Source organism: Silurus meridionalis, chromosome 3, assembly GCF_014805685.1.
Source record: "Silurus meridionalis isolate SWU-2019-XX chromosome 3, ASM1480568v1, whole genome shotgun sequence".
Lineage (NCBI taxonomy): Eukaryota > Metazoa > Chordata > Actinopteri > Siluriformes > Siluridae > Silurus > Silurus meridionalis.
Window position 1 is genome coordinate 5,014,108 of NC_060886.1, and position 26,662 is coordinate 5,040,769.

The window sequence follows — 26,662 nt, forward strand, 5'->3', positions numbered from 1 at the left end:
GGGTTTCTCCCAGGGTATTTCAGTTTTCTCCCTTCTGTCCAAAGACATTGTCAATCGACAATTGTCCACAGTGTGTGCGATTGTGCCCTGTAATGAGTTGGCACCATTGCCTTATACCCTTAATTCCCTGGGGATAGAATCCAGGCTCCACATGAAGAGTAAGGGGTCCAGACAATCGATGGGTGGAGATAGAGAAATATCAGCCAGAATCAAACTATCATAGCTAACAGCTGATGCATCTCATAGCTGATGCACTGGCTAATCATCTGCTAACACTCAGGTTGCTGAGCAACCAAAGCATGGGACTGGAATTTGTTTTTCAGTCTAAGGTGAACCTCTGCCCAAGCATTATATCTCATGTGGAAGTATTACCATGGCAATCCACACAAATCTATCCACACAAATCTCTAGACCATGCTGACAAAACCCATCCCGATGCATTGAAAAGAACTGAAAGTGGTGGCTACGTGGTGTCATTAGGCCAGTCCTGGAAACATTTATTAAGCTATAAAAATTGCAATTTTGGCTAGCTCTGTATCTTATGTAAAATCTCAAAGAACTACCAACCTGGAATTCCATCACCAATGACTTTGTTACCGTAATTTCCGGACTATAAAGCGCACCCATATATAAGCTGCACCCAATGAATTTGACAAAGATTTTTATTTTGAACATAAATAAGCCGCAGGTGTCTACACTAAAACTAATGAACTTTACACAGGCTTTAACGAAAGACAGGGTCTGTTACACGGTGTAACGGGTTAAATATGTTGTGGCTCCTTTAAGAGCAGAGCGGTATTTTGGGAATAGCTTGCCGGCGCATTTTTCCGGTATTACTGCATGCATGCAAGACCGAGGAATATGTCCTTATTATTTTCTGATGCTCATTTCTAATTTTCTTTGACTAACCTGTAATGCTGTTGCCAAGAAAAATATGTCTGTGCTTATATGATTTCTGTTGCAACTGAAGTTAGTGAGCTCTCCCATGACTCAGACTCAACGCGTTACAACGGCTTGTACCTAAACAGTAGCCTATCAAGAAAGTAATTGTTCACTGTCTTCCTCCTTCCTTTCACAACAATTTCTCTCTGGAGTTTATCTTTTGGCATCGTCGTGCGTTTAAAAAAAAAAATGTTTCTCCCGATGCCGTGCAGCTCAGAACACAGGAGAGGTGCGTTTCCGTTCATAAATTTCATTGGTCTAATGTTATGGGGTTCAATTTTTTGGCTTGAAGTTTGTGAACAACCCAGGAAAAATCATAAATAAGCCACGGGGTTCAAAACATGGGGAAAAATTAGCGGCTTATAGTCCGAAAAATACGGTAGTCACAATCATGAATATTTATTTTATTACTGAACAAAAGTAAGGAAAGTTGATTGGATAGACAAATTAACTAATCACCATATACCATTCATTTTTCTTCAACCATACCTTTTCCTGTCTGTCTTCACCCTTCTGAGTCTTCCTCACACAGTTATAAATGTCTGATCTTCATCTGGTGTTTATAAGCAGGAGGAGATAGCATCAAAATGACGACCAAAGTAATCTATAATTGCTATACAGTCAACCCCCCGATAATTAGTAGTTCGGAAAATTTGCGGGTTCTCGTTTGAAACCTAACTAACAGCAAGTTGCGGATTATTTTAAAATAATTATTTTAATGTTTAGGAACGTTAGGAATAACGTTTTAAATTATGTTTTTACTATCAAATTTCATACATTCTTTTAAAACACATTATTGTATTAAAGTGACATAATGACTAGATGAATTCACTGAAGTGCCATAGGGGCTGCGGGGGTGCGGATTAGAACGTAACTACCTTGGGTTCCGGGGGACCACTGTGTATGATTTCCCCATAGATTAAACACAAATTAAGGACAATTATCTCTTAATAAGTAAACACATTACAGCCAATCCTAACATTAACAACATTAATCCCTACATCAGCAAAAACTCTTAATTTAATTATACATAACAGTAATTTTTCCCCTCACAGTAGTTAGACCAACCATTCAGACTTTTAAGACTTCAGACCTCAGCAGGACCAAGCTACCAATTTTGGGTCATTGATAAAAGCTCTTAAGCTTAATTTCTCCTTTTTGTTGTATCCTTTGCTCCTATAGATTTTTTCTCAGGACCGGCATTGGAATTTGATTAGCTCTACTTTCCCCTGAGCAATATGCAAACAAGTAAGCTAGTGAGGTACAGTGTGGAAAGTCAGCCTAAGTATCGTCAAAGACTTTTTGATGGCTTTTATTTGTTTTTGATGATGAACATGAAGTTGTTGTCCAGTGTCACACTGATCTGAGCACAATGCAGCATGGTGAAGTAATAATACATGCATTACAGTATGTAGCCTACTGGGCGAATGAAATATTAGAATGAAATGAAATGAGTATTAGGGGTGTAACAGTACACAAAATTCACAATTTGGTTTCGTACCTCGGTTTTTAAGTCACAGTTTGGTTACGTTTTGATACGTTTAGGGGAAAGAAATGCAAAACAAAACTTCTTGCCATTTTATTAAACACACTTTATTATTATTAACATTATTATTCAACATTTTAAAAGTTTACATTTTAAAAACTATTTTAAATAAAATGCCTACTTGGTTAAATAATATATAAAAATAATATATATATATATATATATATATATATATATATATATATATATATATATATATATATATATATGCAATAAACGTTTTATTATATTGATTCAGTTGAGTAAAATGGCACAAATGAAATTGATTAAATTAAATTAAACAAATGGAAAAAATGTAATTAAATCGTTTACATTTGTTAGACAAAAAGTGGGTTATACAAATGTGTGTGTGTGTGTGTGTGTGTGTGTGTGTGTGTGTGTGTGTGTGTGTGTGTGTGTGTGTGTGTTTTACATGTAATATTTAATTTTCTAAAGTCCTGATGTATTTAACTGTTCTACTTATTTCAGCATACAAATGTCTTCCTTCCATCCTTCATTCTTTTACTCCCTCGATATGCAGAATTGTCAGGATTTCCTTCTTTTAAGCAAAATTCTTGAAGCTGGAAATTAAATGCTAAAGAGTCCATAGCGCTAGCATTAGCCGCTAACCAGAAAGTTTTAAACTTTTCATTACACTAAAAGTTGTACAGTATCCTGCATAAAAGTATGTATTTGACAAATAAAAAATCTTGAATCAATAGCACTAGCCTTAGCCACTAGCCACTTCCTGGTCAGCTAGCGGTAATGATTGTTTAGCGCAAGACAAATCTTATTTCTGTTACAGAGTGAGTAGTCACAGTGACACTGCGCTAACTCTATTTTTTTTTATACCCTGGCATTGTTGTATATGTTTTAAATGTAAAAATATTTGTCAAATATATGCGCTAAACAAACTTGTGGTCTACCACTTGATACGTTCATGAGTAAACTTGAATTTTAACTATGCTCCACATGTAATAAGTAATGCATTCCGAAAGACCTGTGCCGAATTATTTTGGTATGAATACATATACCGTTTCTCTCTCTCTCTCTCTCTCTCTCTCTCTCTCTCTCTCTCTCTATATATATATATATATATATATATATATATATATATATATATATATATGACAGTAGTTGTGATAATCGTATACTTGTTTAATTAAAGTTGTAAAAGTAGTAGGCAGAGTATTTTTCTAGTAGAATTGAAATCAAATCTTTAAACGTACCACATTTCTTCGAACCTTCACAATCCTAAAACATCAATTATGGAAGCTCTGTCAACTCCAGAATATTATATACATATATAGCTAAGCACATGGAAAGTAGCTATGTGAAGAGTTTTCCCATGCTGACACACACACACACACACACACACACACACACACACACACACACACACACACACACACACACAGCCTGTAAATTGGCAACTTTTGCTGGAAATAAATGACATCAGGGAGCTTCGTTGTTAAGCATCACTTCCAAAACAGACACTTCAATGTGTAATATTACTGCCATTTTTGCAGACATGCTGTGTTAAGGTTGGACTGGAAGAACTCAAGTGTGTTAAACAGACTTGGGAAAGTGAGATTCGCATCAGTGCAGTGGAAAAAGGTTAACGATGTGACGCATCGATTTAAAAAAGTGTGCATCGGATACAAGTTAGCATTTCTATATCGATGCACTGTTTTTAACGCATTTCCATCGGTAAATAACTATTTATTTATATATAGATTTTTTATACAATGTGCATATATAATTATTAGTTGATGTGTTATATGTTTATTATTTAAAAGTGACCAATAATTTGTGACCACCATTTTTTTTGTAAACAAGGCCCTTAACCCTAGAAGGATACGTGAAGACATAACAATTTCCCTGTATGATCAAAGTATTATATAATGCCTATAGTATTAAGCATTACAGTATTTAAAAAAAAGTCTTATAAATAAATAAATACAAAAAAAATACAAATTAAAATGAAATGGTATAAAAATGTATAAAAGGATCCTATGACATGCACAATATCTCTGAAAAAAGCTGATTTTTATATCATTTATCCCAATATTAATATTATTATATTGCATTGTCAATGCAACTGACTAAAACCTGCCCATTTCTCAAGATACAAAGAAGCCATGCTTCCTGATTCTTCTCTTTCTTTGTCCTTGGTGGTGGAACAAACTTCTACATCATGTCTGGGTCCCTAGCAAACCTACTTCTTTCAGCAGTACTTAATTAGCAATTCTCCTATTTAAAGGTTCTCATATGTTAATTAAATTACCATATTCTATCGTATTAAAGTTTTTAGACTGATGCTATTTTAGTCTATATGCTAATCAGTTATAAGGTCCTGCATACACTCCAGTTTATTGTATACATTCTTTTTTTTATATAATATTTAAAGGATGTTTACACCCCATCCTTCCTGCTTCCTTAAATATTTAGGCTGATGGTATATTTTGTCTGTATCCTAATCAGTTTAAAGGTCCTGCATACACTCCATTCTTTGCCATATATTATCTAAAGGATGTTTACACTCCATCCTTTCTGCTCCCCTGTTTTTTTAAGTCGCAATTCTCCCGGGTCAGCGATATGACCACCAGGCTGTTCTGATAACCCCTGCGTTATTTGCTCTGAAACTGCTGCCACTGTTGAGTAGAGATAACAGCTACGAAGAACACACACAGCTTGCTGTGGGTATATTTATTTTGGTTATCCTGATGGTGAGGACCGAATGATGTTTCGCCGCACTTCAAACTGAATTTCGAAGAGAAATGCAAGATGGCATAGTGTTTGCTGTTTTCTAAACACTTGAATGTGTCCTACTGGCACTGGTGGGGACTGCAGGCTACTTTAAAAAGCTTCTCCATAGGCATTTTCATAGCGCATTTGTGTCAGGCTGTATTATACAGTCTAATTAATGGGATATATTTTAATCCTGTAGTTTTATTCATAGCAGAGGTACGGAGCAGTTGCTTTAGAGCTTCCATATACATTTTATTCATTATATATATATATATATATATATATATATATATATATATATATATATATATATATAGTATCAATAATCTGCCAATTATGGGCCCTTAAGCATGGCCCTAAACCCTCTTTGATCCAGGGGTGGTGTATCACCCTGCCTTCTGACCCCAGCTTCTTAACATCTCTGTGATATGCAAAAAAAAAACATTTTGCTGTAATGTATATTTGGCAAGTAAATAGCCACTTTAATAATGAACAAATATGCATCTTGAGCTATTTCACAAATGAGCTATTGAGAAGGGTGTGTTTTAATATATCATTTCTATGGGATATAAAGTGCTAAAGAAATATAAGTGCTATTGTATAAGAAAAATAACATACTTCAGGATGTGCTGGTCAAGGAAAGTAATTGACTCTCGCATTTGAGCTGGGCTACTTCACACCTCCCTGATCGTGATTGTTCTCCAGCACATGACCCTGGGTATTTTATTTCATCCATATCCATCCATCCATCCATTCATCCATCCATCCATCCATCCATTTGTATCTACCTATCTAGCTAATACTACTGTATATAGACAAAGATTTGTGGACATCTTACCACAAGACTGGTACAGTACGTACTTTCTGAACATCCTATTCCACAATTAGTCCCCATTTACTCTTATAATAACCTCCACTCTTCTTGAAAGATGTTCCACTAGATTTTGGAGTGTGACTGTTGAGATTTGTGCTTATTCAGCCACAAGGGTGTTAGTAAAGTCAGGTCATGTTGTAGGTGAGTGGGAGGAGACCTGGAGTGCATTTAGTGTTCACATTCATTCATGTTCCATTGGTCAGATCTTCTATAGCAGATCTTCCACTCCAACCCATGCAAACCATATCTTCATGGAGCTCACTTTGAAAACAGGGGCATTTTCATGCTGGGACAGGTTTGAGTTTCCCAATTTAAGTGGAGGGAAAATGTAATGCTACCACAACCTAGCTATAAAAAAACATTAAACATTTAAGAAACCAACAAGAAACCTTTATTCCATGTGGGACCCAAAACAGGATTTCTATACACTTGGCACTTTTGTACCTTGTTACAAACTGCAATTTTACACACAAACAAAGCTAAATTCACTCAAGCATGAAATAAGGACGCCACAAACCGCCTTTAGGGCTTCCTGCCTGGTCGATAATCATACTGATTTAAAAAACCTCCAAGATGAAATGTGAGAAACCTTCCTGAGATACAGGTTCAGTGTGATATGTATCATGTACAGCATGTCACGTATAAATGAAGAATGTGAGCCAATCAATGTTTTACCGTTTTAAACTCCAAGCATGTTTAAGTATATTATTTAGTAGCCACAGTGACAGGAAAAGGAAGTGTTTGTGAGAAGGATTTATCTTGAAGCACTGGAGTGTATGACTTTTGTGTTACTTCACACAGTACTGAGGAATTCCCACCTCCTATTGTTCGGGTATATATAGCAGTACAGTGGAACCCGCTTATCTCGCCCTCGGTTACCTCGACAACCCTATTAAGTCGACGTTTTTGAAGTGGAACCGCCAAATTCTCGCTTTTTCTAAGCATTTTTTATCGGTTATGTTTTTTATGTCGCCGAACCCTAATATCTCGAGCACAAGGGGGGAAAAATTTTGCCATTTAACGTCGGTTAACTCGGTGCAGCCGCAGAAGAACTCGCGAAAGTGGTGGAAAAATCAAGACTTACAGCTGCTACAGGTGTTGTGTAGTTAGTGCTAGTGTTCGTAGTGTTAGTAGGGGCGCGGCGCGCTTTGGGAAGAAAAGCGCAGCCGTTGAGAGAGTGCCGGTGGGAAGGCACGTACCGGGATACGCATGCGCGATAACAACGACCGCCGTGAACCAACATATACCAACAATAACGGACGGTGAGAGTGTGGAAGTTTAAATAGGAGCTGGTGATGGGTTATAAACAAGCACCATATGTGCGCGATTGAAGCCGGGAGCTTTAGAGAAAGTGGCCGAGAAAGCACCTGACACGCTGAAGGGGGCCGAAGGGGGCGTGGCAGGTGGATTCATGACAGATAAACATGTACTGTATGTATTTTTATAGCATGCCTTCATCAAACAAATCGCGGCAACGCTGTTGTGTAAAAAAACCCTTTAAAAACACGTGCATGTGCATTCTCATTTATTAACGCACATCATGTACATAAAGAAATTTCAAGCACGTTAATATTTTGCCGCCATTTTGATTTTCGTTTATCTCGATCATCGGTTACCTCAATGCTTTTTGGCGACCCCCTAGGACATCGACATAACCGGGTTCCACTGTATATAATATATAACTATAAACTGGTTCAGGGCAAATCACAGGTGAATATTAATGTGTTTGTTTAAACATGACATTTATTTAGTAATTACTGATCTTTAAGTAGTTAAAAAACTGTTGTTAATTTAGTTTTTATTGTTTGTAAGGTGAATCCTCTAATGTAATGTAAGGTGCCCATAAATACAATGTATTATTATTATTATTATTATTTATGAAGGAGTCTCCACTTTGATTGCTTTAGTTTTCCACCAGGTTGAAGACTTCAGGGCAAGTTTTTACATTATTTTAAGAGAGAGAAAAAAGAGAGTAATTGCTGCATATTGCTGCTAGAATGTATGTTATAAGATAATCTTAGCATTTACTAAACATTTAATCAAATATCTTCTTCTTCTTCTTTTGGCTTCTCCGAATGCCACTGTCTCTAAACCATACAACATTGCAGGTCTCACCACAGTCCTGTAAACGTTCCCTTTCACTATCACAGATACTGTTCTATCACAAATCACTCCACCCACTCCACTCCAAACATATAATCAAATATAAAAACTTTCTTTCGCCACAGCGGACCATCCGCATGTTTGATTTGGTCATGTTTTTACGCTGGATGCCCTTCCTAACGCAACCCTCCCCATTTATCCGTGCTTGGGACCGGCACTAAGGCTTGTGCAACCCTAATGGCTGGGGTTGGTTCCCTGACCGGGCATCAAACCCGAGCCGCAGCGGTGAGAGTGTCGCATCCGAACCACTAGACCACCAGGGAACCTTAAACATACTTTCTTTCGGCTTCTCCCATTAGGGGTCGCCACAGCGGACCATCCACATGTTTGAATTGGCACGTTTTTACGCTGGATGCCCTTCCTAACGCAACCCTCCCCATTTATCCAGGCTTGAGACCTGCACTAAGAGTGGCCGGTGTTGGTTTCCTGACTGGGGATCGAACCCGCATCATAACCACTAGACCACCGGGGGACCTAAACATATAATTAAATATAAATATCTAAAAATAACCAAATGGATATTTTCTTTGCTAAAAAGTGTAATGTATTACTATCATCAAACGTGTTAAAATTAAGCTATTGCAAATAAAAAAAATGAATAATTATAAGTTAGCATTTTAAATAAATTGTATCATCTGCAAAACAAAAATAAATGTAATTAAAGGAAAATGAAATAAACCCAAAAAGTCAATGCAATTGATTAGACACCCAAAACTAAACGAAATAAAATTGAATGTAACGTAACAAAAAATTAAAGAATAAAATAAAATAGACAAAATGTGGACAAAAGTATTGACTTTTCCAGCCATATGTGGTTCTTCCCCAAACTGTTACCACAACGTTGGAAGCACACAATTGTGAAGGATGTCTTCAGATACAGTTACGTTAAAATTTTCCGTTGCTTGATCTAGAAAACCCAAACCTGTTTTACTATGACAATGTCAGTTTGTACACATTTCTCCTGACAATAGGCAAAGTATACTGTATATTTTATGACCTCCGTTAGTTGATACATGCTACATGCTTCAACCAACGACATTAATATGCCTAATAAACCAAATACATTTGAAAATATATACTAAAAAATAATCTAAAACCTGAATGAGACGGAAAACTGCCTCAGTCTCTTTCTCTTTCTCAATTATTAAACTGTTAAAATATTTACGTCTGTCACTGCCCTAATAAATGATTGATGACTCCTGCAGTAGGTTTACAGCCCTTAATCTAAAGCTGGTTAAATGACAAACTAGACAATATTAGCCAATTATCGATCACAGCAGTGTTTTTGGTTTCAAATCGCTATCCAAAATCAATCTATAATTCAACATAAGCTTCAAAATTAAAAAAAAGAATGAACTCTGGGTGAACCCATTTTCTCGTTCTGATTGAACTCAATTATTCCCGTAGTAATAAACAATAAGAATTCATTCTGTATGATTCTCTCTACTCAGAACAGTTCAGATAATGAAATATTTCCATGTGATTTCTCGGTAAAACGACGCGCCGCTGTTTTGTTGTGTGTGTAAAATGAGACTCATTTGTATAATAGTGGGATGAAAAAGTGAAGCATCAATCTGTCTAGTAATGCAATTTCCGGGAAGTTTGTTTCCATGTTTCCAGTATTAGCCGGGTGTATGCTGAGTCGGTAAACAGCGTGTTGACCTCGGAGTTATGTTACACACTGTGCGCGCACACACACACACACACACACACACACACACACACACACACACACTCAGTATCAGCAACACGTGTCTCATGGACCTGTTCAGCTGGCAAAGCATTCACTAGCGCTTGAGGAAGTGACGAAGCGAGACCAAAACACCAAACACTAACACTATTCCTAACTCTAACACCAAACCCAAACACTAAACCTATCCCCCAACAATTAAAACACTAAACACTAACCCCTAACCCTAACACAAATCCCTAACACTAACCATTAACCCTAACACTAACCAATAACCCTAACACTAACCCCTAACACTAACCATTAACCCCAACACTAAACTAACTCTAACCCTAACACTAACCATTAACCCTAACACTAACCAATAACCCTAACACTAACCCCTAACACTAACCAATAACCCTAACACTAACCCCTAACACTAACCATTAACCCTAACACCAACCAATAACCCTAACACTAACCCCTAACACTAACCAATAACCCTAACACTAACCCCTAACACTAACCATTAACCCTAACACTAAACTAACTCTTACCCCTAACACTAACCATTAACCCCAACACTAACCCCTAACATTAACCGTTACTAATTACTAACCCTAATACCTATCCTTAACCCTGACCTAATACTAACCCCTAAGCCTTGTTAACCCCAAACTCAAACACTAACCCCTAACCCTTAGACCCTAACACTAACCACAACAGTTATTTTAACCCCTAAACTTAACCCTAACCCTAACACTAACCCCCAAACTTAAAACTAAACCCCAACACTAACCCCAACCTTAACACTAACCCCAGCCCAAATACTAACACGAAATCAATAAACTTTAACCCTAATAATAACCTCTAAACCCTGACCCTAACACTAACCTCAGTGAATCGCCACCGGTTCACTCATTAGGGACAAACTTACACTTATAAAGAACACCTTATTAATTTTATCACTACATTATCTGTGTAAAGCTTTCAAGCTTTTCATTGTTAAAAGTGCTATACAAACAAAAATTAATAAAAAATTTAATTGAATTAAACCCTAACACCAACCTCTAACACGAACCTCCAAACCCTTACACTAATTCTAATCCCTAACTATTAACCCCAACACTAACCAAACAGTATTAACGTACCTAATGCTAACGCTAACCCCTAACCCTTAGACCCTAACCTTAACACTAACCTCTAAACCTAACCTTAACCCCAACACTAAACCATAACTCTGACACTAACCCTTAAACCCTGACCTCTAACCCCTAACACTAACCCCAACACTAATCCTAACCACCTAACACTAATCCTAACCCCTTACTATTAACCCTAACACTAACCAAAAGGTATTAACGCACTCCAACGCTAATACAAACCCATTACCCTTACCAAATCCAAACACTAACCCCTAACCCTTAGACCCTAACATTAACACTAACCCCTAAACCTAACCTTAACCCCTAACCCCAAACCATAACTCGGATACTAACCCCTAACCCTTAAACCCTGACCTCGAACCCTAACACTAACCTCTAAACCCTAACACTAACCCCTACCCTAACCTTAATGCCTAACACTAAACCATAACTCGGATACTAACCCTAACCTTTAAACCCTGACCTTGAACCATAACCGCTAAACCCTAACACTAATCCCAAACTCTAACACTAACCTCTAAATCCACTAACCCCTAACAGTAACACTAACCCCAAACCCCTTTTCAAACATACTAGCTAGCTTTTTGTTTGCATAACATACTACAAGTATGCAAGTCAGCTACAAAAATTTAATTACAAACTGTTTGCAAACCATTTTACATTTCTTGATGTTATAGCTGTTGAATTTATTTCAACTTGACTTCCAACTCTGCATACATTCTCAGCAACAGAATAATTTCTATGGCATTATCAAGTGCGAGATGCTAGCCCAAAATGGCGTTGTTCTGTTAGCATCCAGCTTTTGCATGTCAGTAAAATTTAGCTAGCTGCAGGAGAATAATGCAATAATGTTAAATCTGTTAAAGCCATTAACACAGGTTGCTCAACATCCTCCAAAAGTGCTAAAAACATTTCACTTACATAGATAAATAGCTATCAGTAAGCTAAGTTTCAGTAAGCACCATGTTCTTGTTAAAACATTACAAATATCGGAGTGAGAAATGTGATTATGTCCTTTCTACGGTTTTATACAGTCAGTTGGATTTGTTGAACCAAGAGCTCCTAAGCAACTCATAAATTAGCTCAAGATCTGAGATCATTATAGATTCAACACCAACTCCTCCATGCCAGAGCCTTTCAGTGTTCATTGATGGAGAAACAGCATGTGTAGAATGTTTTTTGAGTGTTGGTAAGAGGTTGTTTATCCAATGTCTGAAATCTTCCTGATGTGAGATCCAACTGGTAAATCTAAGTGGTAGCTCAGTTTTTAAGATGTCAGACTTCTAATCAGACAGTGGTAAGTTCAAATCCCGGCACTGAGGGGCCCAGCAAGTTTTTACTGCTGGGCCCCTCAGTAAGGTTCTTAATCCTGTACTGCTCAGTTGTATAAATAATAAAATCGCTGTTGCTTTGATGAAAAGGCATTTGCCAAATGTTACAAGTTTTACCATTGAACAAATGGTTTTTAACACATCCCAGCTGCCTGAACTGAAAAAAAAACAACAGCCGAGAACATCTATAAATAGTACTAAAGTTTTTGAAAAGCACGATTTACAAGCTAAGATGTCGATCATTGATCTTAGTTGGATCCGAGACATATAAATTCCACAGAAAGAGCCATGCACAGCATTTTTACAGCATTCTGCAGACTTACATTTCCAGAGCTACTTACATTTATCTTATTCCTATAACTGAGCAGCTACGGAGTTAAGGGCCTTGTTTAGGGCCCCAGTAGTGGTTACGATTAAAACTCATGATCTACGGCTCCAAAGTACAATGCCATGAAAACAGTTTGGAACGAGTGAGTAGGATCAAGAAGTAATGAAAATGTATTTAGATATCTAATCTATAATGCACTTCTAAAACAAAACAATCCCAAATGCCAGCTGTGAATAAACACCACATGCTAATGGGGAAAAATAAATTGACATACACAGCATTTGGCAGATGCTCTTTCGTATCCAGGGCGACTTACAATAATGTCATTTATACACCTGGGCATTTGAGAGTTAAGGGCAGTGCTCAAATGCCCAAGAGTGGCAGATGGGTGGTGCTGGAATTTGAACTAATGATCTTTCAATCTAAAATCCAGTGCTGTAACCATTGAGCCACCATTTCTTATACAAAATTGTAAAATGATTGTAAAATGAAAGAATATACGAGTTCATAGATGGATGAGTGTGTAAAGCCATTTTGAAGGACAATAAAATATTTGTTTCATCCTAAATTGGTTGGCGAACAGAAAAACTATGATGATCTAAAACACACTGCACCCCTGTAGAGCTTGGCTCATCCTATACACACCCTGCCAGACTAGAAGTCATTATACCCCAGTACTTTACACCTCATTGTTGCAGGATTATACCGTAGCACATAAACCAGAATTTCAGGTCTCTATGTGATCACACCAGTTACCATTATAGTAGTTACGTACAGAAGTGATGGTGTCGTGCTGTCACCTCAGGATTTATCCGTACCTACAGGGAGCCAGCAGAACAAATATAATGGAGCATTTAATAGGGTATCATTTTGACATGCTGCTGGATTGTTTTTGAATGTTTTAAAGTGCTAATTTATTAACAGCAATCAAATGTTTCATTAATCAGCAAGGCTTCCAGTATTAAAGCGCTGATCCACAAGCAGAAAGGGAAGTTCTTGTTTTTTCTTTTCTTTGCTTTGGCACCATCATAGATTTCATCTGATCATTCACATATTAACAGTACATAAATGTAAATGTCTTTTGGCAGGCTCCCAGGACTTATCCAGGACTACTTATAACAATCTTATTTATACAGCTGAGCAGTTGTGGGTTAAGCATCTTGCTCATAAACCCAGGGGCAGATTGGTGGTGCTGGAATTTGAACTCACAACCCTATGAGCAGAGAGCTAATGCCTTATACCACTGAGCCACCACTTCCCTAATACACCTGTTTTCAATTATACACTCATACACAGTACTCCAAACTCATTCACAACAGGAAATCTTACTCATGGTTTGTTTCCATACACATGACTATCAAGATCTTACCTTAGATCTTTTACTCCCCTTTGAGGATGGATTTGGACTGTAATTAATATCAACAGTCTGTTAGAATGGCTCAGGGCCACAGTTTGCATGAACAGCTTTGTATTATGTGCCCATCACTAAACACCTCAACAATGATGGAACTGTAATGAATGGACATTTGGTGTTTACTCATAATCTTACATTCCAGTGCTCATGTTAGTTCTCACTCTCCAGTGTTTCTTTATTGTTTTAAAAACTATAATCACACTCTTGATGTCACCCAAATGAGGATGGGTTCCCCTTTTGAGTCTGGTTCCTCTCAAGGTTTCTTTCTTGTGGGATTTCATGGACTTTTTCATGAGATTGCCACTGGCTCACTCATTAGAGATAAACTGACAATTATAAGGAACAAACTGATACACCTTTATAACCTCTGTATATCTGTAAAGCAGCTTTGAGACAATATACATTGTTAAAAGTGCTTTACAAATACAAATAAAATGTAAATATTGATTTTTTTTATTTTTTTGGTATTTTTATCCTAGCCAAGTGTATCTCATTTGTGCATTGCCAGACTGTTAATCTTATACTATGACTTGCGTTTTAGGTTTGTCTGCGTTTGTTTAGGAAAAAATCCGAACCTTCATTTGCATCTAAAAGTGTTTTAACATCTTGACACCATCGCACTCTTACAAATGTAAAAGAAATAAGTAACTAACTAACCAACTTGCAACTTAATAAACTAAACCAAACCAATAAAGCTGTAGTGTTACAGGAATAGAGGCAATTAGTCTTACGTCATTGGTTCAATGCTTTAGTAGGTGTAGCTTGCACAAGCTGTTTTTCTGCACTTTTACACATGCTTGTTCATCAAATTGACGCTCAGAGGCTCTGGAAGTGCGATTTATCATTAAACAGCATTTGTGAAGGTCACAGGCGTTTGGAATTCTGTTTTGAACTAAGAATTACGATGCAGTTCAATCGCCAATTCATTGTTTCCTGTTATCGTGAAGAGATTTTAGTGTCACTGGCTAGGGTTCGGCCATGTCCACACTAATAGGTTTTCGTTTGAAAACGCATATTTTTTTCTACGTTTCTGACCTTTCGTTCACACTGAGACAGTGTTTTCATTCAAGTTTTTTGCATTGCAGTGTGGACTGTGAAAATGGAGGCTTTCGAAAAACGATAATGCATTTTTTGTCAATTCGATTTATTTATAATAAATTTTTATTTGTATCTCACTTTAAATGATGGACATTGACTCAAAGCAGCTTTACAGATATAAATCATTCATACAGAATTTATAAGTTTGTTCGGTATAATTGTGAACCCCAGGGGAAATGATGCAGGTTGAAGTTTTCGCGGATGCTGAACGCTTTTAAATGTTTTAAAAGTTTTAGTGTAGACTAACCTTGAATGTACCTTGAATGTAGCTGTTTTGCAGTGAATAGATTTCTAACAACATTCTAGCATCTGAATGAGCTTTAAGCTATTTCTCCTCCAGACATTTGAGGAAATTAAACTTCTTTTCCTCTGCTGATTCTTGCTTGAGCAGCGATTGCTACTTTCACATTAACTACAAGTTTCACCTTACACAATTCTTGGTTTGTTGTACATTCTTCTGTTGTTTATGTGCTGTCTATCTCTTTTGGTTGATGTGAAGGAAAGGCACAGAGATATTTTTGTATACAGACAGATGGCATGGTGGAATCGTTGCCAGTCTCCTTTGAAAAAATTAGCAACCGGCACAACAACCGGATATGATATCGCACACTGGTGTTAAAAGATTACCCTCTGTATCCTATAGGCAGCGACACAAACCCAAATCAGGAAAATTGTGTTCTGGTTTTATATTCTTTCAAAGATGTATCAATCACCAATCGGGTTTCAATCTTTAAACAAGTGATAAAAAATATATAAAGGTTATAGGTGGTAGGTTAAGGCCTTGGATTTCAGCTCGAATTATCACGAGTTCAAATCCCATCAGCGCCAAGTTACCCCTACTGGGCCCTTGAGCAAGGCCCTTCAGGTGTAAGTCACTTTGGATAAGGCTGTCCAAAAGCCATAAATGTAATGATTAAGAAGGTCAAAAGTTGTTAAGGGCTAGCTCAGTGATGCTTAGTTATGATGTTGGACTTCTGATCAGAATATTATGAGTTCAAATCCCACCACCACTACGCTGCAACTGCTGGGCCCTCAACCCTTAACTCTTATAATGTGAGTCAATGGAAGGAAAAGTGTATTGTGACCGCCCCTTTAATACGGGCTCAGGAATTCAATTTGCTCTGCTTTATGATATCGTCTTCTTTTTTTAAGTTTGCCTTCTTGGGCACTGCATTCCATTCTTTCAGTACATGAACATGCACTCTGCAGGACATCACATGAAAGAGAGGCTTGTTACACAACATCCTTCCTCATCATGGGAATCTTGCTGAGTGCCCACATCCGTGCTGCATGGTGTAAAAGGGTTCACAATCATGGCAGAAGAACAATAGGGCATGAAGTGTAAAAGCATGTTATATATATATATATATATATATATATATATATATATATATATATATATATATATATGTATTTATTATTTATTTATTTTCCCCTCTTTGTGTTTGCATGCAGAAGGGTGTGCAAGCCTGGGAGAAAACAAAACCTTGGCATGCGGATGGCTCATTGAGCGTTTCTCACGATGTATCATCAGCCACCCACACGTTCACCTACTCCGAATACAGGCTCTCTCTCTCTCCATCGCTCTCCATTTCATCATTTACATCATCAGCCTGTTTTCTGCTTTTAATTTATCTTCTAAATCTCAACATCTGGCTGACCCCACCATGTTGTCTGACCCAATATGGTCTTAAGTTTTATGTCACAGTTATAAATAACAGCTAGCAAACACACAGAGGGGGAAAAAAGGAATCATCCAGGACTAGAGTCATTTACGGGGATGCAAGCCTTCAGAGCACATTAATCTCCAGAGGTAAGAAACTAGGGCACGACATAACGGTCACTGAGCTAACACGAGTAAAGCAGGATGGCACACCGTTTCCTGGAAGTCAGCGTTGGAAGTGACCACGGAAATGCCATCGTAACAAAATACACTGTTCTTAGATTCTGATTCGTGGATTTCTTCAATCAAGTCTGAACTTTCTGAATGTTGTAAGCAAAAAAGAATCTAAGAATATATTACAGGTCAAAACCACATTAGGATCCACTTTTGAAATATAAGAAAGGGATTTGGACACACGGATGTACCCATGGAAACCAAAAATGGATATGAAAAAAAATAGAACAAGTGAGAAGATTCTGAGAAGATCTCCAACTGTACAGTTATGGTGTGCTGCATGATCACTCATTGGATAGTTGCATCAATATACAACGGTGTTAGCTGGTAGGTAAGCGGTAGCTTAGTGGTGATAGGTGGTAGGGAAGTGAAAGTTTAGTGCTGGTTGATGGTATGTGAGTGGTACCTTAGTGGTGGTAGATGATAAGTAAATGCTAGTTCAAAGGCGGTGGCTGTCAGGTAAGTGGTAGCTTAGAGGTGGTAGATGGTAGGTAAATGGCTAAAAATCTTTGTGGTAATAGTTGTTAGGAAGTGGTAGGTCAGTGGTAGGTCAACTGTGCATGTGCAAAGTTGGTTATAATGTGATGGTGATAGATGGTAGGGAAATTATATCTCAGTGGTGATAGAGGGTAGTTGAAGTGGCAGGTCAATGGTGGTAGTGGTAGGGAGGTTGTAGCTCAGTGGTTAAGGCATTGGAATCTGGTTGGGAAGGTTTGTGTTTAAATCCCAACACAACCATTGCTGGGCCCTTGTGCATGGTCCTGAAACCTCAACTGCTTGCTGGTAAGTCATTCTAGATAAGAACATCTTCCAAATGCCGTAAATGTAGTTGGTGAGGAAATGGTACCAAAGTAATGGTACTTGGTAGAAAAGTGGTAGCTCAGTGGTGGTAATTTTTAGGGTAGCTCAGCTGTGGTAGTTAGGGAAGGGGTAGCTCAGTAGTGGTAGTTATTAGGGAAGGGGTAGCTCAGATGTGGTAGATGTTAGGGAAGTGACAGCTCATTGGATATAGTTGGTAGGAAAAGGCACCTTAATGCTGATTGTTTTTAGGGTAGTAGTAGCCTACTGGTGGTAGCTGGTAAGGAAGTAGAAGTTAAATGGTTAGGACAGTGGACCCTTTGCATAGTTGTGAGTTTGAATCCCAGCACCTCCATGTTGCCACTGCTGGGCCCTTGAGCAAGTTCCTTAACTGATCAGTTGTATAAATTAGCAAATTATTGTTGAATAAGGGTGTCTGCCAAATGGCATAATTTATAAATAAATGATGGCACTTGGCAGACACCCTTATTCAACAAAATCTTTCTCATTTATACAACTGACTGTTAAGGGCCTTGCTCAAGGGCCTAGCAGAGATGTAACCACTGAGCTTAGTTTCTGTATTGTATAATAGATCCTACCCAGTCTAACAAAAGACATGCATCTGGTATTCCACCAAGTTCATTTTTAGACCCCTTGTTATTCCTGATTTTAGCTCCTACAGATACTTTCACACTTTTGAATTCTTCAGGCCATCATTGTGATTTCAACTCGGAATGCAATTATTTATTTATAAAATGATATCATTTATAAAATGATTATGGTTCAATACAAGATGGTTTATTTTAAAACAATGTAACATCATCTTTATCCTACATGTGCACAATCGGTCGCAGCATCTGCAACACAGGGCCAAAGCCTTACTTTCCTACGACAGAAACATGAAATTGACCTGGTAATTTGCTTTCCCTTCCTAAACGATGTGGAAACGTTGCCACTTGCTCGAGGGCTCTTAGTTGATCAGGACCAGCAGAGAATTGGATTTCCTTCAACTCTGGACAGAAATGTGTAATGGGATTTCACAAGTTTTGTTGTACAGCCAAAACACTTTATCATGGTATGACAGCTCTTACACAGTCGATGTCTCCTTCCCAGTAACAGTTTTGTCCTTCTAATTTATATAAAAATCCCAAATGTCAAAAAGCACTGTCTATCTGCAAATCTGTGAGATAACTTGGTTATGAACTTGATATGGTTTTGTTGGGAATCAGATAAGGTTCTATTTTAGTTTTTCATAGTATACGATCAAATTAGACACTTTTCCAAGCCAACAGAAGTTGTTGTTGTTACAGGTAGCAAGGTTGAAAATATTCACCATATTACGATATACCATTCAGCTAACCAAACAAGAACCAAATCTTTTAAACTGAATATAATGCTTATGTACTTTACTGCCTACCAAAAAAAGAGATTTATTTTCCTCAAATCAATAGAATTTCATTAAAATGTGAAAAAAAATTATAATAATAATAAAATATTAAATAATTATTTGAAAGAATACATCACCCATACCCATAGGTTTGATGTGAGAGCAATTTAGAGGGCAACTCAAGATCTTCTACACACCTTCAACCCATGTAAAGCATATCTTCATGGTGCTGGTTTTGTGCCCAGGTGCACTGTCATGATGAAACAGGTTTTGTGTGAAGAGACAATTCCATGCGACCACAATACAATACACTTTGTGCTAAGTTTGGGGAAGAATCACACATGGCCACATGACCTAAATAATGTGTGGTTGCTGTAGGCTACACCAGAGCTTTGTATAATTTAGGACCGGATGCCTAGGATGCCTTGTGCTAATCTGATTCCTAAATAAACTCTGTGACAGGTTCTTCAGTCAGATTATAACCACCCAGTGTCAGATTGCAGATTGTGTGTTTTTAGTGTAGAAATATCTAGATTTTTACTGTAGCTAGCTTATTCCTAAATAAATTTTGTGACAGATTAATCAGTCCAGTTATACCCAGTGTCAGAGTCCAGGTTGTGTGTTTGTCTTTTTGGAAGTGGTAGCTCAGTGATTAAGGCTCTGGGTTACTGAGCAGAAGGTTGGGGGTTCAGGCACCAGTATCGCCAAGCTTCCACTCCTAGGACCTTGAGCAAGGCCCTTAACCCTCTGTGAACCAGAGACTGAGCTGTGCTCTGCCCCCAGCTTTCTAACATCAGCAGGATATGCAAAGAGAGAATTTCAGTGTGTATGTGTATACACATTTTATACAGTGCTCTATACATTGTCTAAAATGAAGGTTCTATACACTGATTTGAAAGCCATCTGAGATATGGGTGGATTTCCAAATTGCAATGAAATCAACCAACATGATGAGTAAACACAAAGAATATTCAACTACTAACATAGACATAGTGTAGATTTAGAACAGGGAACTCTTGGCCTTCTGAGTAAAATTTTAACTCTGAGACTGAACCCAATTGTCTACCTGTGTCTGTTTTTTTTTTTTTTTTTTGCAAATGCACCCAAGCACGGCGTCTTCTACTACCACTGAGACGAGTGTAAAAACACACAAAAACTCCACAGACGCATGAGAAAACACTTCTGTCCATCAACCCATCACAATGAAGGATTCAATGTTTAACGCCTCATCGGTATCCTCTCAGGCCCTCGTGTACTATAACCTCCCAGCATTAAAATAAGCGCGAGCAGCCGAAATAGTCAAGAGATTTGTTTAGTTTGCAAGCCAGGGTCTCGGGAGTGGACAGGACTCTTGTGTTTACTGCGTTAATCCTGCGGTTGTGTGTTTGTGCGAGAGAGTGTGGGCGCACAATAGAAACTATCTCGATGGGTTATGCAAATCAGTCCTCGCTGCATGCAAACAAGGCTGAGCTACAACACGGGGCGAAGGGTGATTCGCTGAGTGAGAAAACAAACGCATGCTATGTGTCATCCGGCGTCCTGCACTGAAGGCATTAAGGCTTAGCATTAAAGCCTAGCATGACAGCTCCTCGTTAATAAAGCCTACACATCACATTCCCCCAAAAGGCTTCAAAGAAAACGAGTGATCTGACAGCTGCTAGTGGTGTTGGGTGTTTTTTTCTACTGATAACTGCATGAAGGTACTTCTTTGGTTCTGTTTTTCCACCATCCAGCTTCCCACACAGATAAACTTCACTTCCTTCACGCTATGTGTCATCGTAGCCATCTGTAGCTCTCCGCTAACCCGGGCTACAAATAACCAGGAATAAATACCCTCGCTTGCTGAACACATGCCTCAGATATACTACGTCTCTCTGGACCTGGAGAAAATCGAGCCGAAGTCTATTATTAAAACGTCAGAACGTCTATTCTGGAGGACGTCTGTCTAAATTAGCTTTTCCAGGAATAAGCTACTATAAGTGACTCACACTAGCATGTTTGTGCTTACGTTAGCAAATGCTAATCAGCGATTCTGTACGAGTTTCGATCGGGCGATCTTATTTCTATGCAAATGAGATATAAGTCCAAAAAAACCAAAGCGCATGGAAACGTTTCTATTTTGCACGTGGGCTGATATTTCTTCAGTCCCCACTTCACGTCAGTGATTCATTGTTAAAAGTGAAAAAAAAAAAAAAACAGTGCAGTGTGGCCTCTCATTACATGTATGTAGGCCATGTTGAAAAAATAAATTTACTAAATTTATAATGGTTTTAATGGTCATTTAAACAAAAAACACCTATCTAATGTTCAGGTGTCCACATACTTTTGGCCAGTGTAGTGTAATTTAAAAGCATGCATAGATTTTTAATGCAGTTTTACCTTGTTTAATGTATGATCTATCTATCTATCTATCTATCTATCTATCTATCTATCTATCTATCTATCTATCTATCTATCTATCTATCTATCTATCTATCTATCTATCTATCTATCTATCTATCTATCTATCTATCTATCTATCTATCTATCTATCTATCTATCTAAAAAATTACACACACACCAGCGCAGTGAAACAAATACACAATGATAAAGCTAAACACACTGACACATCTGTGAGGCTGGAGACTGTTTACTTATTGCAGATTGATGTGTTCTATCAATGCCATCACCACTACACACACACACACACACACACACACACACACTGCAGACTTAAAACTTCCTGCGCTTTACTAAACACATTGTGTAAACAAGTGAGAGTGCTCGAGCTTTAAATCGACTCCCAACAGAGCAGAGGCACATGAGCTTCTGATTATTGTACACACACACACACACACACACACACACACACACACACACACACACACACACACACACACTTATTTTAGCATAAACAGCCCACTAAAGGCATGTTGGCATGGATGTGTTTAAAACTGATACATAATTACTTGGATGTCTTTATTTGAATTAGTCTCTCTTGTCTCTCTGTCTTTCTCTCTGTCTCCCTACTTCTTTCTATCTCTTTCTATTGACCTCTTTTTGTCTGTCTTTTCATTGTCTCTGTGTCTCTCTGTCTGTCTCTCTTTGTCTCCCTGTCCCTCTCTGTCTGACTCTCTCTTTGTCTTCCTGTCTCTGAGTCTCCTGTCTCTCTTTTTGTCTCCCTGTCTGACTCTCTCTTTGTCTGTCTCTTTGTCTCTCTCTCTCTCTCTATCTTTCTGACTCTGTTCCCCTGTCTCTCTTTGTCTAACTCTCTTGGACTTCCTGTCTCTGTCTATGACTGTGTCTCCTGTCTCTTTCTCTGTCTAACTCTTTGTCTCCTGCCTCTCTCTCTCTCTCTCTCTCTCTCTCTCTCTCTCTCCTGCCACTCTCTGTCTTTGTCTCCTTATCTCTCTGTCTGTCTCTCTGTCTCTCTCTATCTCTCTCTCCCAGCCTCTCTGTCAGTCTCTTACATTTTGTCTTCCTGTCTTTTGTCTTTCTTTCTGTCTTCCTTATTCTGTCTCTGTGTATCCTCTTTCTTTCTCTTTGCCTCTCTGTCACTCGCTGTCATTTTTTTCTGTCTCTCTGCCTGTCTGTTTTTCTCTCTCCATTTGTCTTCCAATCCAATCCCTCTCTCTCCACCACTCTATCTTTTTTTCTCTATCTGTGTATCTAAAGCAGGATGAGAGTCATGGTGATGTCTCAGTTGTTCTCTGCAATGTCGCCCAGTCTCACTTTGTTCCACACACATTAAAGCTTTACTGACATTTCTGCTCCTCTCTCTCTCTCTCTCTCTCTCTCTCTCTCTCTCTCTCACACACACACACACACACACACACACACACACACACACACACACACACAGTAATTCAGATATGCAGATGTCCAACAGACAAATCAACAGTTCCCTTTAACAGCTCTAAATTAATTACATGACGTGATTTATTCGGCTCCCATGGCACGTCGCTCTGTCTCCGATCCAGCTGTCGCCGTTATAGAAGAATGAAACAGGAGTTTTCCTTTATCAACATGTTCAGTTTGTGATACATATCAGAGCGTCCTCCGTAAAGTGCCCTGAAAAACTAGAGCTCGTCATCTGTGTATGAGGAATTTATCTTTCCTCATTCAAAGGAAAAGACGCCAAATCTGAACAAAGCTTCTTGAAAAGATTCTGCTCTGACTTCATTTACTTTCAAGGCACTCTTACATAAAGACACACACACACACACACACACACACACACACACACACACACACACACACAGACACACTCACTCTTAGCAGGATATAGGAAATCAGCAACACACACCACTTCAAACACGTTACATTATACAGTACAGTACAATATAAGGTCAAAAGTATTTGGACACTTGACATTTCTGACTTTACTTAATAAAGATGCAAACAAGATTCTTTCCATCCATCCATCTATCCATCCATCCATCCATCCATACATCCATGGTTAGCAGACACTGTCCTGTGTATATTCATTGTACATCTAATACTGTTGTTTTTTTGCACACTTTATAATCTGTTGTTTTTTTTTTATTTACACCATGAAACTAAATAAATCTCTTACACGAGCTACCTAGTCCAGCTGAAAAATGGAAATTACACCCGATCATTTCCCGGGGTTTTATTTTTTATAATTAAGTTCTTATAAATATCGGGACACCTGACTTTTCCAGACATCGATGGATCTTTCCAAAACTGTTATCACAAAGGTGGAGGAAGATGATTGTATAAAATGTCTATGGTGCAGTTTTCTTCACTCGAACTGAGAGACTTAAACCAGTTCCAGCATGACAATGTCCCTGTGCACAAAACCAGCTCAATGAAAATATGCTGTACATGGGTGGGAGTGGACGATCTCCTGCTATAGAGCTTAAACCCTATTTATGAATGTGAACACTGACTGCACCACAGACCTCCTCACCTCACCTACATCAGTACCTGACTTTACTAACACCCTTGTGGCTGAATGAGCACAAATCTACACAAAATAGTTTTTTTTCTTTTATTATGGGATGTGAATGAGTTTAATGTACTCGGTTGGAACTAGAGCAATAAAAAATATACATTAAATTACTAGGCAAAACTATTTAATTTGAGTCAAAATGTCTGATTCCTATTTAAGTAAAAAGTATAAAAGTTTTCAGTTTTTAACTTCAGGATGGAAAACAAAAAGTCATGATCTATGAGAACTCAATGGGAATAATGGATGCAGCTGTGTGTTCCTCATGCACATCAGACCTTTCTAAGGATAGAGTTTTCCATAGTTTTACACACACACACACACACACACACACACACACACATAGTAAAATAACTCTTACTCTCTATTACTCAAGAGAAATGTAAGATTACAGAATTCACTTGTTTTTTGTGAAATGTAGTGAATCAGAAAAAAAAACATAACAATGTAGAAATGTATGTGAAATGCACATAACTGAAAACATTAAAGTACAATAACATAAACTTCTTTACTGTCCACCACATAAATCTAAGTAAAATTGACTTTACAATGAAAGGGATCGCTGACTCTGAGAACTCTAGTGTTCCAGACACACACACAATAATAAAAACTCATTTAGCTTGCGAATAGAATAATCCTTTTTACAAACTACAACATATATAAAACACATAAAAGAGTAATCATTCATCACGTGCAACCAAAAAGAGGCTGCATTACCATTTGATTTTGGTTTCCTTTCCAAAAATCATTTTTCATGACATACACCATATGCCAAAAGTATTGGGACACCCCACTTTCCCAGCCATATGTTCTTCTTTCCTAAACTTTTACCACAAATTCAGAGGAACACAATTGTATAGGACGTCTTTGGATCCCGTAGCATGAAATTGTTTCCTTCCCTTGAACTCAGAGACCCAAATTTGTTCCTGCATGACAATTCCCTTGTGCACAAAGGCAGCGCCATGAAGATATGGTTTAATGGGTTGGAGTGGAAGATCTGCTATAGAGATATAAATTTGAATTCTGACTGCCTATGGACTCCCCAACTCATATAAATATATATAAATAATACTATTAAGTATGACTTACACAACTTTTCTGGCTTCACTACTTTGCATTAAATCATTGTAACACACCAGACACTCTATTTAAGTGTCCAGGCAACCGTATGTATATGCACACACCATGTACACTGGGTAAAGACCATGCAATTTCTATGAAACAAAGTGTACATGAAAAGCGCGTGCGAAACTCTGCACAGTTATACATCTAAACATCTCTTGTACAATACATCTCCTCTCTATTATCCCGCACTGATGCACATTCATTCCCATGCATTACACACTCATTGCATGAGTACCTAATGCAGGTTGTATGTTGCATGTGCATGTCCTCCTGGAGATGCAATAAAAAGCTAAAAAACAAACAAACAAACACAACACTCAGGTGGGATCTGAGCTGCGCGTGCAGTTGTATTGCAGCTGGGTCAAAATATCACCCAACACACTTCTGTACTTAGTGCACTGAAAAAAAAACAAAAGAAAAGAAAGAAAGAAAAGAGAAAAGAAAGAAAGAAAAGAAAGAAAGAAAGAAAGAAAGAAAGAAAGAAAGAAAGAAAGAAAGAAAGAAAGAAAGAAAGAAATCCAACCACAGATTCTTACCTCGGGTTAATATTCCAATGTGAATAAATTCCCGCTGCATGTATTCAGATGTGTGTGTGTGTGTGTGTGTGTGTGTGAGAGAGAGAGAGAGAGAGAGAGAGAGAGAGAGAGAGAGAAAGCGCACTTTCTCCGCCTGGGTCTGATCTCATATGATCTGTGTGGAGCTCCGACGCCAGCGCGCAGGTTGCACTTATGCGGCGTCAACAGTGACATAATTCCACACACACACACACACACACACGCACGCACGCACGCACGCACGCAGAGACACGCGCTCGCTGTGTCTACCGCTTGTCTCGTTCTTTTTCTTTCTTTCTTTCTTTCTTTCTTTCTTTCTTTCTTTCTTTCTTTCTTTCTTTCTTCTTTCTTTCTATGTTTTCATCTATCTATCTATCTATCTATCTATCTATCTATCTATCTATCTATCTATCTATCTATCTATCTATCTATCTATCTATTTCTTTTATTCTTTCTTTCTTTCTTTCTTTCTTTCTTTCTTTCTTTCTTTCTTTCTCTGTTTTCTTTTATCTATCTATCTATCTATCTATCTATCTATCTATCTATCTATCTATCTATCTATCTATCTATCTATCGGATTGTAAACATTCAATATTGCCAAATCATTAAATCATTACAAAGCATCATTAGAATAGAGTTGAAAAAGAAAATGAAATGAAATTAGTGACAAAATGTTTTTTATGGAG

General features: G+C 37.9%; 1 protein-coding gene across 1 annotated transcript in view; it reads right to left on the reverse strand.

The window, feature by feature from the left end:
• calcrla (calcitonin receptor-like a) overlaps nucleotides 1–26,118 on the reverse strand; it is a 58,347-nt gene extending 32,229 nt beyond the window's left edge. Inside the window, exon 1 of the mRNA XM_046845560.1 lies at nucleotides 25,959–26,118. The gene's annotated coding sequence lies outside the window, so the exon portion shown is untranslated. The remainder of the gene's footprint in view (nucleotides 1–25,958) is intronic.
• Nucleotides 26,119–26,662: the final 544 nt, after the last annotated feature.